We start from the raw sequence: 12,607 nt of genomic DNA on the forward strand, positions 1-12,607 counted from the left end.
GGTGCCCACCTTGCACCAAGTGCGCACCCGGGGCAAACCGAGCGCCTTGGTGCACCGGGGCAAGATCGAGCGTGCACCCGAGGCGCCCCGAACATGCACCAAGGTGCACTCGGCCCACATGTGAGCGCAGGTCGTTGCGCCCGAGGTGGTGTGTGGGCACCGCGTTGCAGACGGGACACTGCACGCACACGACGCCCCCTCCAGGTGCACGCACGTAGGCCGGGCCGGGTGCACACCCGACGCCCTAGCAAGGTGCGCGCACCCGGGCAGGGCTCACACTTGGCGAACGGGGCGCACTTCGCGAGGGAGGGTGTGCACCTCGACGGGGGTGGGTGGCCGGGGTGGATTCGCACGTGGGTCGCGGTTTGCTAAGTACACACTGCGACAAGCTCATAACGGGTGCGATCATACCAGCATTAGTGCACCGGATCCCATCAGAACTCCGCAGTTAAGCGCGCTTGGGCCGGAGTAGTACTGGGATGGGTGACCTCCCGGGAAGTCCCGGTGTTGCACCCTTTTTTAGTTTTTCGCCGGGCGTCGCAATGCTATTTGAATAAACCTTTTGCCCGTTTGCGTTCTCGTCGGGGCCGGGCCGGGCCGGGGTGCGCTGCCCGCACTACCGCGCGCACGGGGGCGACACCGAGCGCGCACCCGAGGCGCCCCGAGCACACAGGCCACGGTGCAACCCGGGCGTTGTGCGCGCACCCCGGTGCGCCCGAGGTGCTGCGCGCGCACCCAGGTGAAATCGGTGTGCACCTCGGCCAGTGCGCGCTCGGTCGAGTCGCGCACGTTGGCCAAGGTGCACGGTGATGTTTCTTACTCTAAGGTTCCGCACCAGACGCCCGGGACAGGTGAGCGAAGCTGGGCGGGGCCGGGTGCGCGGCCGGGGCAGGTGCACGCAGCTGGAGAGAGCTTTGGAGCACACTTCGGAGCGCACCAATGATGCGCTCCATTCAAAAGTTTCCTGAAAAGGCAAAAAAAGTTGAGATTATAGAATTTCCCACTTGAGAGATTGTAAAAAAAAAAAATTTAAAATGAAGGAAACGCGGGTGCCAAGGTGTGCGCAGCCCAGCCAAGGTGTGCGCACCAAGGCGCCCACCCTGGCGAAGGTGCACGCAAGGTGCGCACCCGAGGCAAACCGGACAATTAACCCAACTTTCGACTTCGCGCGCACCTTGGAGCGCACTTCGGAGCGCTCCTTGGTGCGCACCAATCTTGGGCACCTCGGAGTGCACCATGGCGCCCACCAAGGTGCGCACCCGGGGCAAACCGAGCTCCGACTTCGTGCGCACCTTGGAGCGCACGAAAGGTGCGCACCATGGCGCCCACCAAGGTGCGCAGCCCAGCCAAGGCGTGCGCATCAAGGTGCGCACCCTGGCGAAGGTGCGCACCCGGGGCAAACCGAGCTCCGACTTCGTGCGCACCTTGGAGCGCACAAAAGGTGCGCAACCCAGCCAAGGTGTGCGCACCCCGGTCAAACCGAGCTCCGAATCGTGCGCACCAGAGGTGCACGCCATCGTGCGCACCTTGGAGCACACTTCGGAGCCCTCCTTGGTGCGCGCCGATGTTGCGCACCTCGGAGCGCACCCGGGGAAAACAATGCAATTAACCCGACTTTCGACTTCGTGGGCACCTCGGAGCGCTCTCGGGTTCGCACCTCGGAGCACACCGAGGTGCGCACCTTTGATGCGCTGCCTTCACCAATTTCCAGAAAAGGCAAGAAAACATTGAGAAGGTGTGCGCACCGAGGTGCCCACCCTGGCGAAGGTGCACGCGAGGTGCGCACCCGGGGCAAACCGGGCTCCGACTTCGTGCACGCCGCACCTTGGAGCACACTTCGGAGCGCTCCTTGGTGCGCACCAGGGCGCGCAACCCAGCCGAGGTGCCCACCCCGGCGAAGGTGCACGCGAGGTGCGCACCCGGGGCAAACCGGGCTCCGACTTCGTGCACGCCATGGTGCCCACCGCGGCGAAGGTGCACGCGAGGTGCGCACCCGGGGCAAACCGGGCTCCGACTTCGTGCACGCCGCACCTTGGAGCACACTTCGGAGCGCTCCTTGGTGCGCACCATGGTGCCCACCAGGGCGCGCAACCCCGCCGAAGGTGCACGCGAGGTGCGCACCCGGGGCAAACCGGGCTCCGACTTCGTGCACGCCGCACCTTGGAGCACACTTCGGAGCGCTCCTTGGTGCGCACCATGGTGCCCACCAGGGCGCGCAACCCCGCCGAAGGTGCACGCGAGGTGCGCACCCGGGGCAAACCGGGCTCCGACTTCGTGCACGCCATGGTGCGCACCGCGGCGAAGGTGCGCACCCGGGGCAAACCGGGCTCCGACTTCGTGCACGCCGCACCTTGGAGCACACTTCGGAGCGCTCCTTGGTGCGCACCAGGGCGCGCAACCCAGCCGAGGTGCCCACCCCGGCGAAGGTGCACGCGAGGTGCGTACCCGGGGCAAACCGGGCTCCGACTTCGTGCACGCCGCACCTTGGAGCACACTTCGGAGCGCTCCTTGGTGCGCACCATGGTGCCCACCAGGCCGCGCAACCCAGCCAAGGTGTGCGCACCAAGGTGCACGCGAGGTGCGCACCCGGGGCAAACCGGGGTCCGACTTCGTGCACGCCGCACCTTGGAGCACACATCGGGGCGCTCCCGGGTTCGCACCGGCGTTGCGCACCGTGGTGGGCACCTCGGAGCACACCAAGGTGGGCAGCGAGGTGCGCACCTTTGATGCGATGCCTTCACTAATTTCCATAAAAGGCAAAAAAAAAACGAGATTTTAAAATTTCCGTTTTGAAAGATAGTGAGAAAAAGGGAATGCTGGTGCCATCTTGAGCCCGCCCTGGTGCGCAGCCCAGCCAAGGTGTGCGCACCAAGGTGCCCACCCTGGCGAAGGTGCGCGCCCGGGCAATTAATCCAACTTCCAACTTCGCGCGCGCCAGGGTGGGAGCGCACCCAACAACCGGGCCTGGGAAGAGCCAATGCGAGAAACCCCACCAAACGCTCTGACAAAAAAAGAGGGGGCGCTCCAGTAACCCCGCTTCGGAGCGCACCCTGGGCAAACCCAGCCAAGGTGCCCACCCCGGCCAAGGTGCAGGCGAGGTGCGCACCCGGGGCAAACCGGGCTCCGACAACGTGCACGCCGCACCTTGGAGCACACTTCGTAGCGCTCCCGGGTGCGCACCTCAGAGCACACCAAGGTGGGCAGCGAGGTGCGCACCTTTGATGCGCTGCCTTCACTAATTTCCAGAAAAGGCAAAAAAAAAAGGAGATTTTAAAATTTCCGTTTTGAAAGATAGTGAAAAAAACGGAACGCGCGTGCCATCTTGAGCCCGCCCTGGTGCGCAGCCCAGGTAAGGTGCCCACCCTGGCAAAGGTGCGCACCCGGGCAATTAACCCTACTTCCGACTTCGTGCGCGCCAGGGTGGCAACCGGGCCTCGGAAGAGCCAATGCGAGAAACCCCACCAAACGCTCCGACAAAAAAAGAGGCGGCGCTCCAATAACCCCGCTTCGGAGCGCAGCCGGGGCAAACCCAGCCAAGGTGCCCACCCCGACGAAGGTGCACGCGAGGTGCGCACCCGGGGCAAACCGGGCTCCGACAACGTGCACGCAGCACCTTGGAGCACACTTCGAAGCACTCCCGGGTGCCCACCGGCGTTGCGCACCGTGGTGGGCAGCGAGGTGCGCACCTTTGATGCGCTGCCTTCACTAATTTCCAGAAAAAGGCAAAAAAAAATGAGATTTTAAAATTTCCGTTTTGAAAGATAGTGAAAAAAAAGGAACGCGGGTGCCATCTTGAGCCCGCCCTGGTGCGCAGCCCAGGCAAGGCATGCGCACCAAGGTGCCCACCCGAGGTGCACACCCGGGGCAAACCGGGCTCCGACTTCGTGCAGGCCGCACCTTGGAGCACACTTCGGAGCGCTCCTTGGTGCGCACCATGGTGCCCACCAGGGCGCGCAACCCAGCCAAGGTCTGCACACCAAGGTGCCCACCCCGGCGAAGGTGCACGCGAGGTGCGCACCCGGGGCAAACCGGGCTCCGACTTCGTGCACGCCATGGTGCCCACCGCGGCGAAGGTGCACGCGAGGTGCGCACCCGGGGCAAACCGGGCTCCGACTTCGTGCACGCCGCACCTTGGAGCACACTTCGGAGCGCTCCTTGGTGCGCACCATGGTGCCCACCAGGGCGCGCAACCCAGCCAAGGTGTGCGCACCAAGGTGCACGCGAGGTGCGCACCCGGGGCAAACCGGGGTCCGACTTCGTGCACGCCGCACCTTGGAGCACACATCGGAGCGCTCCCAGGTTCGCACCAGCGTTGCGCACCTTTGATGCGCTGCCTTCACTAATTTCAAGAAAAGGCAAAAAAAAACGAGATTTTAAAATTTCCGTTCTGAAAGATAGTGAAAAAAACGGAACGCGGGTGCCATCTTGAGCCCTTCCTGGTGCGCAGCCCAGGCAAGTTGTGCGCACCAAGGTGCCCACCCTGGCGGAGGTGCGCGCCCGGGGCAATCCGGGCTCCGACTTCGTGCACTGCATGGTGCCCACCAAGGCGCGCAACCCAGCCAAGGTGCCCACCGCAGCGAAGGTGCACGCGAGGTGCGCACCCGAGGTGCACACCCGGGGCAAACCGGGCTCCGACTTCGTGCACGCCGCACCTTGGAGCACACTTCAGAGCGCTCCTTGGTGCGCACCAGGGCGCGCAACCCAGCCGAGGTGCCCACCCCGGCGAAGGTGCACGCGAGGTGCGCACCCGGGGCAAACCGGGCTCCGACTTCGTGCACGCCATGGTGCCCACCGCGGCGAAGGTGCGCACCCGGGGCAAACCGGGCTCCGACTTCGTGCACGCCGCACCTTGGAGCACACTTCGGAGCGCTCCTTGGTGCGCACCATGGTGCCCACCAGGCCGCGCAACCCAGCCAAGGTGTGCGCACCAAGGTGCACGCGAGGTGCGCACCCGGGGCAAACCGGGGTCCGACTTCGTGCACGCCGCACCTTGGAGCACACATCGGGGCGCTCCCGGGTTCGCACCGGCGTTGCGCACCGTGGTGGGCACCTCGGAGCACACCAAGGTGGGCAGCGAGGTGCGCACCTTTGATGCGATGCCTTCACTAATTTCCATAAAAGGCAAAAAAAAAACGAGATTTTAAAATTTCCGTTTTGAAAGATAGTGAGAAAAAGGGAATGCTGGTGCCATCTTGAGCCCGCCCTGGTGCGCAGCCCAGCCAAGGTTTGCGCACCAAGGTGCCCACCCTGGCGAAGGTGTGCGCCCGGGCAATTAACCCAACTTCCAACTTCGCGCGCGCCAGGGTGGGAGCGCACCCAACAACCGGGCCTGGGAAGAGCCAATGCGAGAAACCCCACCAAACTCTCTGACAAAAAAAGAGGGGGCGCTCCAGTAACCCCGCTTCGGAGCGCACCCTGGGCAAACCCAGCCAAGGTGCCCACCCCGGCCAAGGTGCAGGCGAGGTGCGCACCCGGGGCAAACCGGGCTCCGACAACGTGCACGCCGCACCTTGGAGCACACTTCGTAGCGCTCCCGGGTGCGCACCTCAGAGCACACCAAGGTGGGCAGCGAGGTGCGCACCTTTGATGCGCTGCCTTCACTAATTTCCAGAAAAGGCAAAAAAAAAAGGAGATTTTAAAATTTCCGTTTTGAAAGATAGTGAAAAAAACGGAACGCGCGTGCCATCTTGAGCCCGCCCTGGTGCGCAGCCCAGGTAAGGTGCCACCCTGGCAAAGGTGCGCACCCGGGCAATTAACCCTACTTCCGACTTCGTGCGCGCCAGGGTGGCAACCGGGCCTCGGAAGAGCCAATGCGAGAAACCCCACCAAACGCTCCGACAAAAAAAGAGGCGGCGCTCCAATAACCCCGCTTCGGAGCGCAGCCGGGGCAAACCAAGCCAAGGTGCCCACCCCGACGAAGGTGCACGCGAGGTGCGCACCCGGGGCAAACCGGGCTCCGACAACGTGCACGCAGCACCTTGGAGCACACTTCGAAGCACTCCCGGGTGCCCACCGGCGTTGCGCACCGTGGTGGGCAGCGAGGTGCGCACCTTTGATGCGCTGCCTTCACTAATTTCCAGAAAAAGGCAAAAAAAAATGAGATTTTAAAATTTCCGTTTTGAAAGATAGTGAAAAAAAAGGAACGCGGGTGCCATCTTGAGCCCGCCCTGGTGCGCAGCCCAGGCAAGGCATGCGCACCAAGGTGCCCACCCGAGGTGCACACCCGGGGCAAACCGGGCTCCGACTTCGTGCAGGCCGCACCTTGGAGCACACTTCGGAGCGCTCCTTGGTGCGCACCATGGTGCCCACCAGGGCGCACCCGAGGCAAACCGGGCTCCGACTTCGTGCACGCCGCACCTTGGAGCACACATCGGAGCGCTCCCAGGTTCGCACCAGCGTTGCGCACCTTTGATGCGCTGCCTTCACTAATTTCCAGAAAAGGCAAAAAAAAACGATATTTTAAAATTTCCGTTCTGAAAGATAGTGAAAAAAACGGAACGCGGGTGCCATCTTGAGCCCTTCCTGATGCGCAGCCCAGGCAAGTTGTGCGCACCAAGGTGCCCACCCTGGCGGAGGTGCGCGCCCGGGGCAAACCGGGCTCCGACTTCGTGCACTGCATGGTGCCCACCAAGGCGCGCAACCCAGCCAAGGTGCCCACCGCAGCGAAGGTGCACGCGAGGTGCGCACCCGAGGTGCACACCCGGGGCAAACCGGGCTCCGACTTCGTGCACGCCGCACCTTGGAGCACACTTCAGAGCGCTCCTTGGTACGCACCAGGGCGCGCAACCCAGCCAAGGTGCTCACCCCGGCGAAGGTGCACGCGAGGTGCGCACCCGGGGCAAACCGGGCTCGGACTTCGTGCACGCCGCACCTTGGAGCACACATCGGAGCGCTCCCGGGTTCGCACCAGCATTGCGCACCTTTGATGCGCTGCCTTCACTAATTTCCAGAAAAGGCAAAAAAAAGAAAAAAATGAGATTTTAAAATTTCCGTTTTGAAAGATAGTGAAAAAAACGGAACGCGGGTGCCATCTTGAGCCCGCCCTGGTGTGCAGCCCAGGCAAGTTGTGCGCACCAAGGCACCCACCCTGGCCAAGGTGGGTCACGGGGTGGGTCCTAGGGTGGGTAACGGGGTGGGTACTAAGGTGCGTGCCAAGGTGGGTCATAGGGTGGGTGCCAAGGTGGGCACCAGGGTGGGTGTGCACCAACCCTAGCCAGGGTAGGTCACGGGGTGGTTGTCGGGGTGGGCGTCAAGGAGCCAAGGTGGGTGGCAAGTAGCCAAGTTGCGTGCCAAGGTGGGTGTCGGGGTGGGTGCCAAGGATCCAAGGTGGGTGCCAAGGAACCAAGGTGGGTGTCTGGGTGGGTGCCGAGGTGGGAGCCAGGGTGGGTCCCAAGGTGAGTGCAAAGGTGGGTGCCAGGGTCAAGGTGAGTGCCAATGTGGGTTCCAAGGTGCCAGGGTCAGGGTGAGTGCCAATGTGGGTTCAAAGGTGCTAAGTTGGGTGCGAGGTTGGGTGCGAGGGTGGGTGGGTGCCAAGGTGTGCTAGGTGGAAGCCCGGGTGGGTCGGCATCCCATGGGTGTCGAGTTGGGTGCCTGATGGGTGCTTCTTGTCAAGTTTTAGTCGTCGGGACTCATTTCGAGCCTTAGAGGTCGTTTCTTGTCCGGTTGCCCTGTCTTCGACCTGGGAACCCAATTTTGGTCCTCGGGTCCCATTTTTTTTTGTCTCGCATCCCACTTTTGGCCTGTGGCCTTTTCGGGGTCGATTCTCGTTTTGGGCATCAGAGCATGTTTCTTCTCCTAAAACCCAATATTTGTTTATTAAGTCTCGGAACACATTTTTGTTCTCGTGGACCCATCATGGGTCTTGGAACGCATTTGTGGTCCTTGGGTCCCATTTTGCATCCCGAAACTTGTGTTTTGGTGCTTGATCCCTATTTTGGGTGCCCACCTTGCACCAAGTGCGCACCCGGGGCAAACCGAGCGCCTTGGTGCACCGGGGCAAGATCGAGCGTGCACCCGAGGCGCCCCGAACATGCACCAAGGTGCACTCGGCCCACATGTGAGCGCAGGTCGTTGCGCCCGAGGTGGTGTGTGGGCACCGCGTTGCAGACGGGACACTGCACGCACACGACGCCCCCTACAGGTGCACGCACGTAGGCCGGGCCGGGTGCACACCCGACGCCCTAGCAAGGTGCGCGCACCCGGGCAGGGCTCACACTTGGCGAACGGGGCGCACTTCGCGAGGGAGGGTGTGCACCTCGACGGGGGTGGGTGGCCGGGGTGGATTCGCACGTGGGTCGCGGTTTGCTAAGTAAACACTGCGACAAGCTCATAACGGGTGCGATCATACCAGCGTTAGTGCACCGGATCCCATCAGAACTCCGCAGTTAAGCGCGCTTGGGCCGAAGTAGTACTGGGATGGGTGACCTCCCGGGAAGTCCCGGTGTTGCACCCTTTTTTAGTTTTTCGCCGGGCATCGCAATGCTATTTGAATAAACCTTTTGCCCGTTTGCGTTCTCGTCGGGGCCGGGCCGGGCCGGGGTGCGCTGCCCGCACTACCGCGCGCGCGGGGGCGACACCGAGCGCGCACCCGAGGCGCCCCGAGCACACAGGCCACGGTGCAACCCGGGCGTTGTGCGCGCACCCCGGTGCGCCCGAGGTGCTGCGCGCGCACCCAGGTGAAATCGGTGTGCACCTCGGCCAGTGCGCGCTCGGTCGAGTCGCGCACGTTGGCCAAGGTGCACGGTGATGTTTCTTACTCTAAGGTTCCGCACCAGACGCCCGGGACAGGTGAGCGAAGCTGGGCGGGGCCGGGTGCGCGGCCGGGGCAGGTGCACGCAGCTGGAGAGAGCTTTGGAGCACACTTCGGAGCGCACCAATGATGCGCTCCATTCAAAAGTTTCCTGAAAAGGCAAAAAAAGTTGAGATTATAGAATTTCCCACTTGAGAGATTGTAAAAAAAAAAAATTTAAAATGAAGGAAACGCGGGTGCCAAGGTGTGCGCAGCCCAGCCAAGGTGTGCGCACCAAGGCGCCCACCCTGGCGAAGGTGCACGCAAGGTGCGCACCCGAGGCAAACCGGACAATTAACCCAACTTTCGACTTCGCGCGCACCTTGGAGCGCACTTCGGAGCGCTCCTTGGTGCGCACCAATCTTGGGCACCTCGGAGTGCACCATGGCGCCCACCAAGGTGCGCACCCGGGGCAAACCGAGCTCCGACTTCGTGCGCACCTTGGAGCGCACGAAAGGTGCGCACCATGGCGCCCACCAAGGTGCGCAGCCCAGCCAAGGCGTGCGCATCAAGGTGCGCACCCTGGCGAAGGTGCGCACCCGGGGCAAACCGAGCTCCGACTTCGTGCGCACCTTGGAGCGCACAAAAGGTGCGCAACCCAGCCAAGGTGTGCGCACCCCGGTCAAACCGAGCTCCGAATCGTGCGCACCAGAGGTGCACGCCATCGTGCGCACCTTGGAGCACACTTCGGAGCCCTCCTTGGTGCGCGCCGATGTTGCGCACCTCGGAGCGCACCCGGGGAAAACAATGCAATTAACCCGACTTTCGACTTCGTGGGCACCTCGGAGCGCTCTCGGGTTCGCACCTCGGAGCACACCGAGGTGCGCACCTTTGATGCGCTGCCTTCACCAATTTCCAGAAAAGGCAAGAAAACATTGAGAAGGTGTGCGCACCGAGGTGCCCACCCTGGCGAAGGTGCACGCGAGGTGCGCACCCGGGGCAAACCGGGCTCCGACTTCGTGCACGCCGCACCTTGGAGCACACTTCGGAGCGCTCCTTGGTGCGCACCAGGGCGCGCAACCCAGCCGAGGTGCCCACCCCGGCGAAGGTGCACGCGAGGTGCGCACCCGGGGCAAACCGGGCTCCGACTTCGTGCACGCCATGGTGCCCACCGCGGCGAAGGTGCACGCGAGGTGCGCACCCGGGGCAAACCGGGCTCCGACTTCGTGCACGCCGCACCTTGGAGCACACTTCGGAGCGCTCCTTGGTGCGCACCATGGTGCCCACCAGGGCGCGCAACCCCGCCGAAGGTGCACGCGAGGTGCGCACCCGGGGCAAACCGGGCTCCGACTTCGTGCACGCCGCACCTTGGAGCACACTTCGGAGCGCTCCTTGGTGCGCACCATGGTGCCCACCAGGGCGCGCAACCCCGCCGAAGGTGCACGCGAGGTGCGCACCCGGGGCAAACCGGGCTCCGACTTCGTGCACGCCGCACCTTGGAGCACACTTCGGAGCGCTCCTTGGTGCGCACCAGGGCGCGCAACCCAGCCGAGGTGCCCACCCCGGCGAAGGTGCGTACCCGGGGCAAACCGGGCTCCGACTTCGTGCACGCCGCACCTTGGAGCACACTTCGGAGCGCTCCTTGGTGCGCACCATGGTGCCCACCAGGCCGCGCAACCCAGCCAAGGTGTGCGCACCAAGGTGCACGCGAGGTGCGCACCCGGGGCAAACCGGGGTCCGACTTCGTGCACGCCGCACCTTGGAGCACACATCGGGGCGCTCCCGGGTTCGCACCGGCGTTGCGCACCGTGGTGGGCACCTCGGAGCACACCAAGGTGGGCAGCGAGGTGCGCACCTTTGATGCGATGCCTTCACTAATTTCCATAAAAGGCAAAAAAAAAACGAGATTTTAAAATTTCCGTTTTGAAAGATAGTGAGAAAAAGGGAATGCTGGTGCCATCTTGAGCCCGCCCTGGTGCGCAGCCCAGCCAAGGTGTGCGCACCAAGGTGCCCACCCTGGCGAAGGTGCGCGCCCGGGCAATTAACCCAACTTCCAACTTCGCGCGCGCCAGGGTGGGAGCGCACCCAACAACCGGGCCTGGGAAGAGCCAATGCGAGAAACCCCACCAAACGCTCTGACAAAAAAAGAGGGGGCGCTCCAGTAACCCCGCTTCGGAGCGCACCCTGGGCAAACCCAGCCAAGGTGCCCACCCCGGCCAAGGTGCAGGCGAGGTGCGCACCCGGGGCAAACCGGGCTCCGACAACGTGCACGCCGCACCTTGGAGCACACTTCGTAGCGCTCCCGGGTGCGCACCTCAGAGCACACCAAGGTGGGCAGCGAGGTGCGCACCTTTGATGCGCTGCCTTCACTAATTTCCAGAAAAGGCAAAAAAAAAAGGAGATTTTAAAATTTCCGTTTTGAAAGATAGTGAAAAAAACGGAACGCGCGTGCCATCTTGAGCCCGCCCTGGTGCGCAGCCCAGGTAAGGTGCCCACCCTGGCAAAGGTGCGCACCCGGGCAATTAACCCTACTTCCGACTTCGTGCGCGCCAGGGTGGCAACCGGGCCTCGGAAGAGCCAATGCGAGAAACCCCACCAAACGCTCCGACAAAAAAAGAGGCGGCGCTCCAATAACCCCGCTTCGGAGCGCAGCCGGGGCAAACCCAGCCAAGGTGCCCACCCCGACGAAGGTGCACGCGAGGTGCGCACCCGGGGCAAACCGGGCTCCGACAACGTGCACGCAGCACCTTGGAGCACACTTCGAAGCACTCCCGGGTGCCCACCGGCGTTGCGCACCGTGGTGGGCAGCGAGGTGCGCACCTTTGATGCGCTGCCTTCACTAATTTCCAGAAAAAGGCAAAAAAAAATGAGATTTTAAAATTTCCGTTTTGAAAGATAGTGAAAAAAAAGGAACGCGGGTGCCATCTTGAGCCCGCCCTGGTGCGCAGCCCAGGCAAGGCATGCGCACCAAGGTGCCCACCCGAGGTGCACACCCGGGGCAAACCGGGCTCCGACTTCGTGCAGGCCGCACCTTGGAGCACACTTCGGAGCGCTCCTTGGTGCGCACCATGGTGCCCACCAGGGCGCGCAACCCAGCCAAGGTCTGCACACCAAGGTGCCCACCCCGGCGAAGGTGCACGCGAGGTGCGCACCCGGGGCAAACCGGGCTCCGACTTCGTGCACGCCATGGTGCCCACCGCGGCGAAGGTGCACGCGAGGTGCGCACCCGGGGCAAACCGGGCTCCGACTTCGTGCACGCCGCACCTTGGAGCACACTTCGGAGCGCTCCTTGGTGCGCACCATGGTGCCCACCAGGGCGCGCAACCCAGCCAAGGTATGCGCACCAAGGTGCACGCGAGGTGCGCACCCGGGGCAAACCGGGGTCCGACTTCGTGCACGCCGCACCTTGGAGCACACATCGGAGCGCTCCCAGGTTCGCACCAGCGTTGCGCACCTTTGATGCGCTGCCTTCACTAATTTCCAGAAAAGGCAAAAAAAAACGAGATTTTAAAATTTCCGTTCTGAAAGATAGTGAAAAAAACGGAACGCGGGTGCCATCTTGAGCCCTTCCTGGTGCGCAGCCCAGGCAAGTTGTGCGCACCAAGGTGCCCACCCTGGCGGAGGTGCGCGCCCGGGGCAATCCGGGCTCCGACTTCGTGCACTGCATGGTGCCCACCAAGGCGCGCAACCCAGCCAAGGTGCCCACCGCAGCGAAGGTGCACGCGAGGTGCGCACCCGAGGTGCACACCCGGGGCAAACCGGGCTCCGACTTCGTGCACGCCGCACCTTGGAGCACACTTCAGAGCGCTCCTTGGTGCGCACCAGGGCGCGCAACCCAACCAAGGTCTGCACACCAAGGTGCTCACCCCGGCGAAGGTG

At 63.4% G+C, this 12,607-nt stretch overlaps 2 non-coding genes across 2 annotated transcripts; both read left to right on the forward strand.

Annotated features, from left to right (window-relative positions):
* The first annotated feature begins 397 nt into the window (after positions 1 to 397).
* On the forward strand, positions 398 to 516 carry LOC131863577 (5S ribosomal RNA). The gene has a single exon (XR_009362477.1). It is a non-coding gene; the product is annotated as a 5S ribosomal RNA (ribosomal RNA).
* Positions 517 to 8,333: 7,817 nt separating this feature from the next.
* LOC131863590 (5S ribosomal RNA) lies at positions 8,334 to 8,452 on the forward strand. Its single transcript, XR_009362490.1, has one exon. It is a non-coding gene; the product is annotated as a 5S ribosomal RNA (ribosomal RNA).
* Positions 8,453 to 12,607: the final 4,155 nt, after the last annotated feature.

Source organism: Cryptomeria japonica, unplaced genomic scaffold, assembly GCF_030272615.1.
Source record: "Cryptomeria japonica unplaced genomic scaffold, Sugi_1.0 HiC_scaffold_65, whole genome shotgun sequence".
Taxonomy (NCBI): Eukaryota; Viridiplantae; Streptophyta; class Pinopsida; order Cupressales; family Cupressaceae; genus Cryptomeria; species Cryptomeria japonica.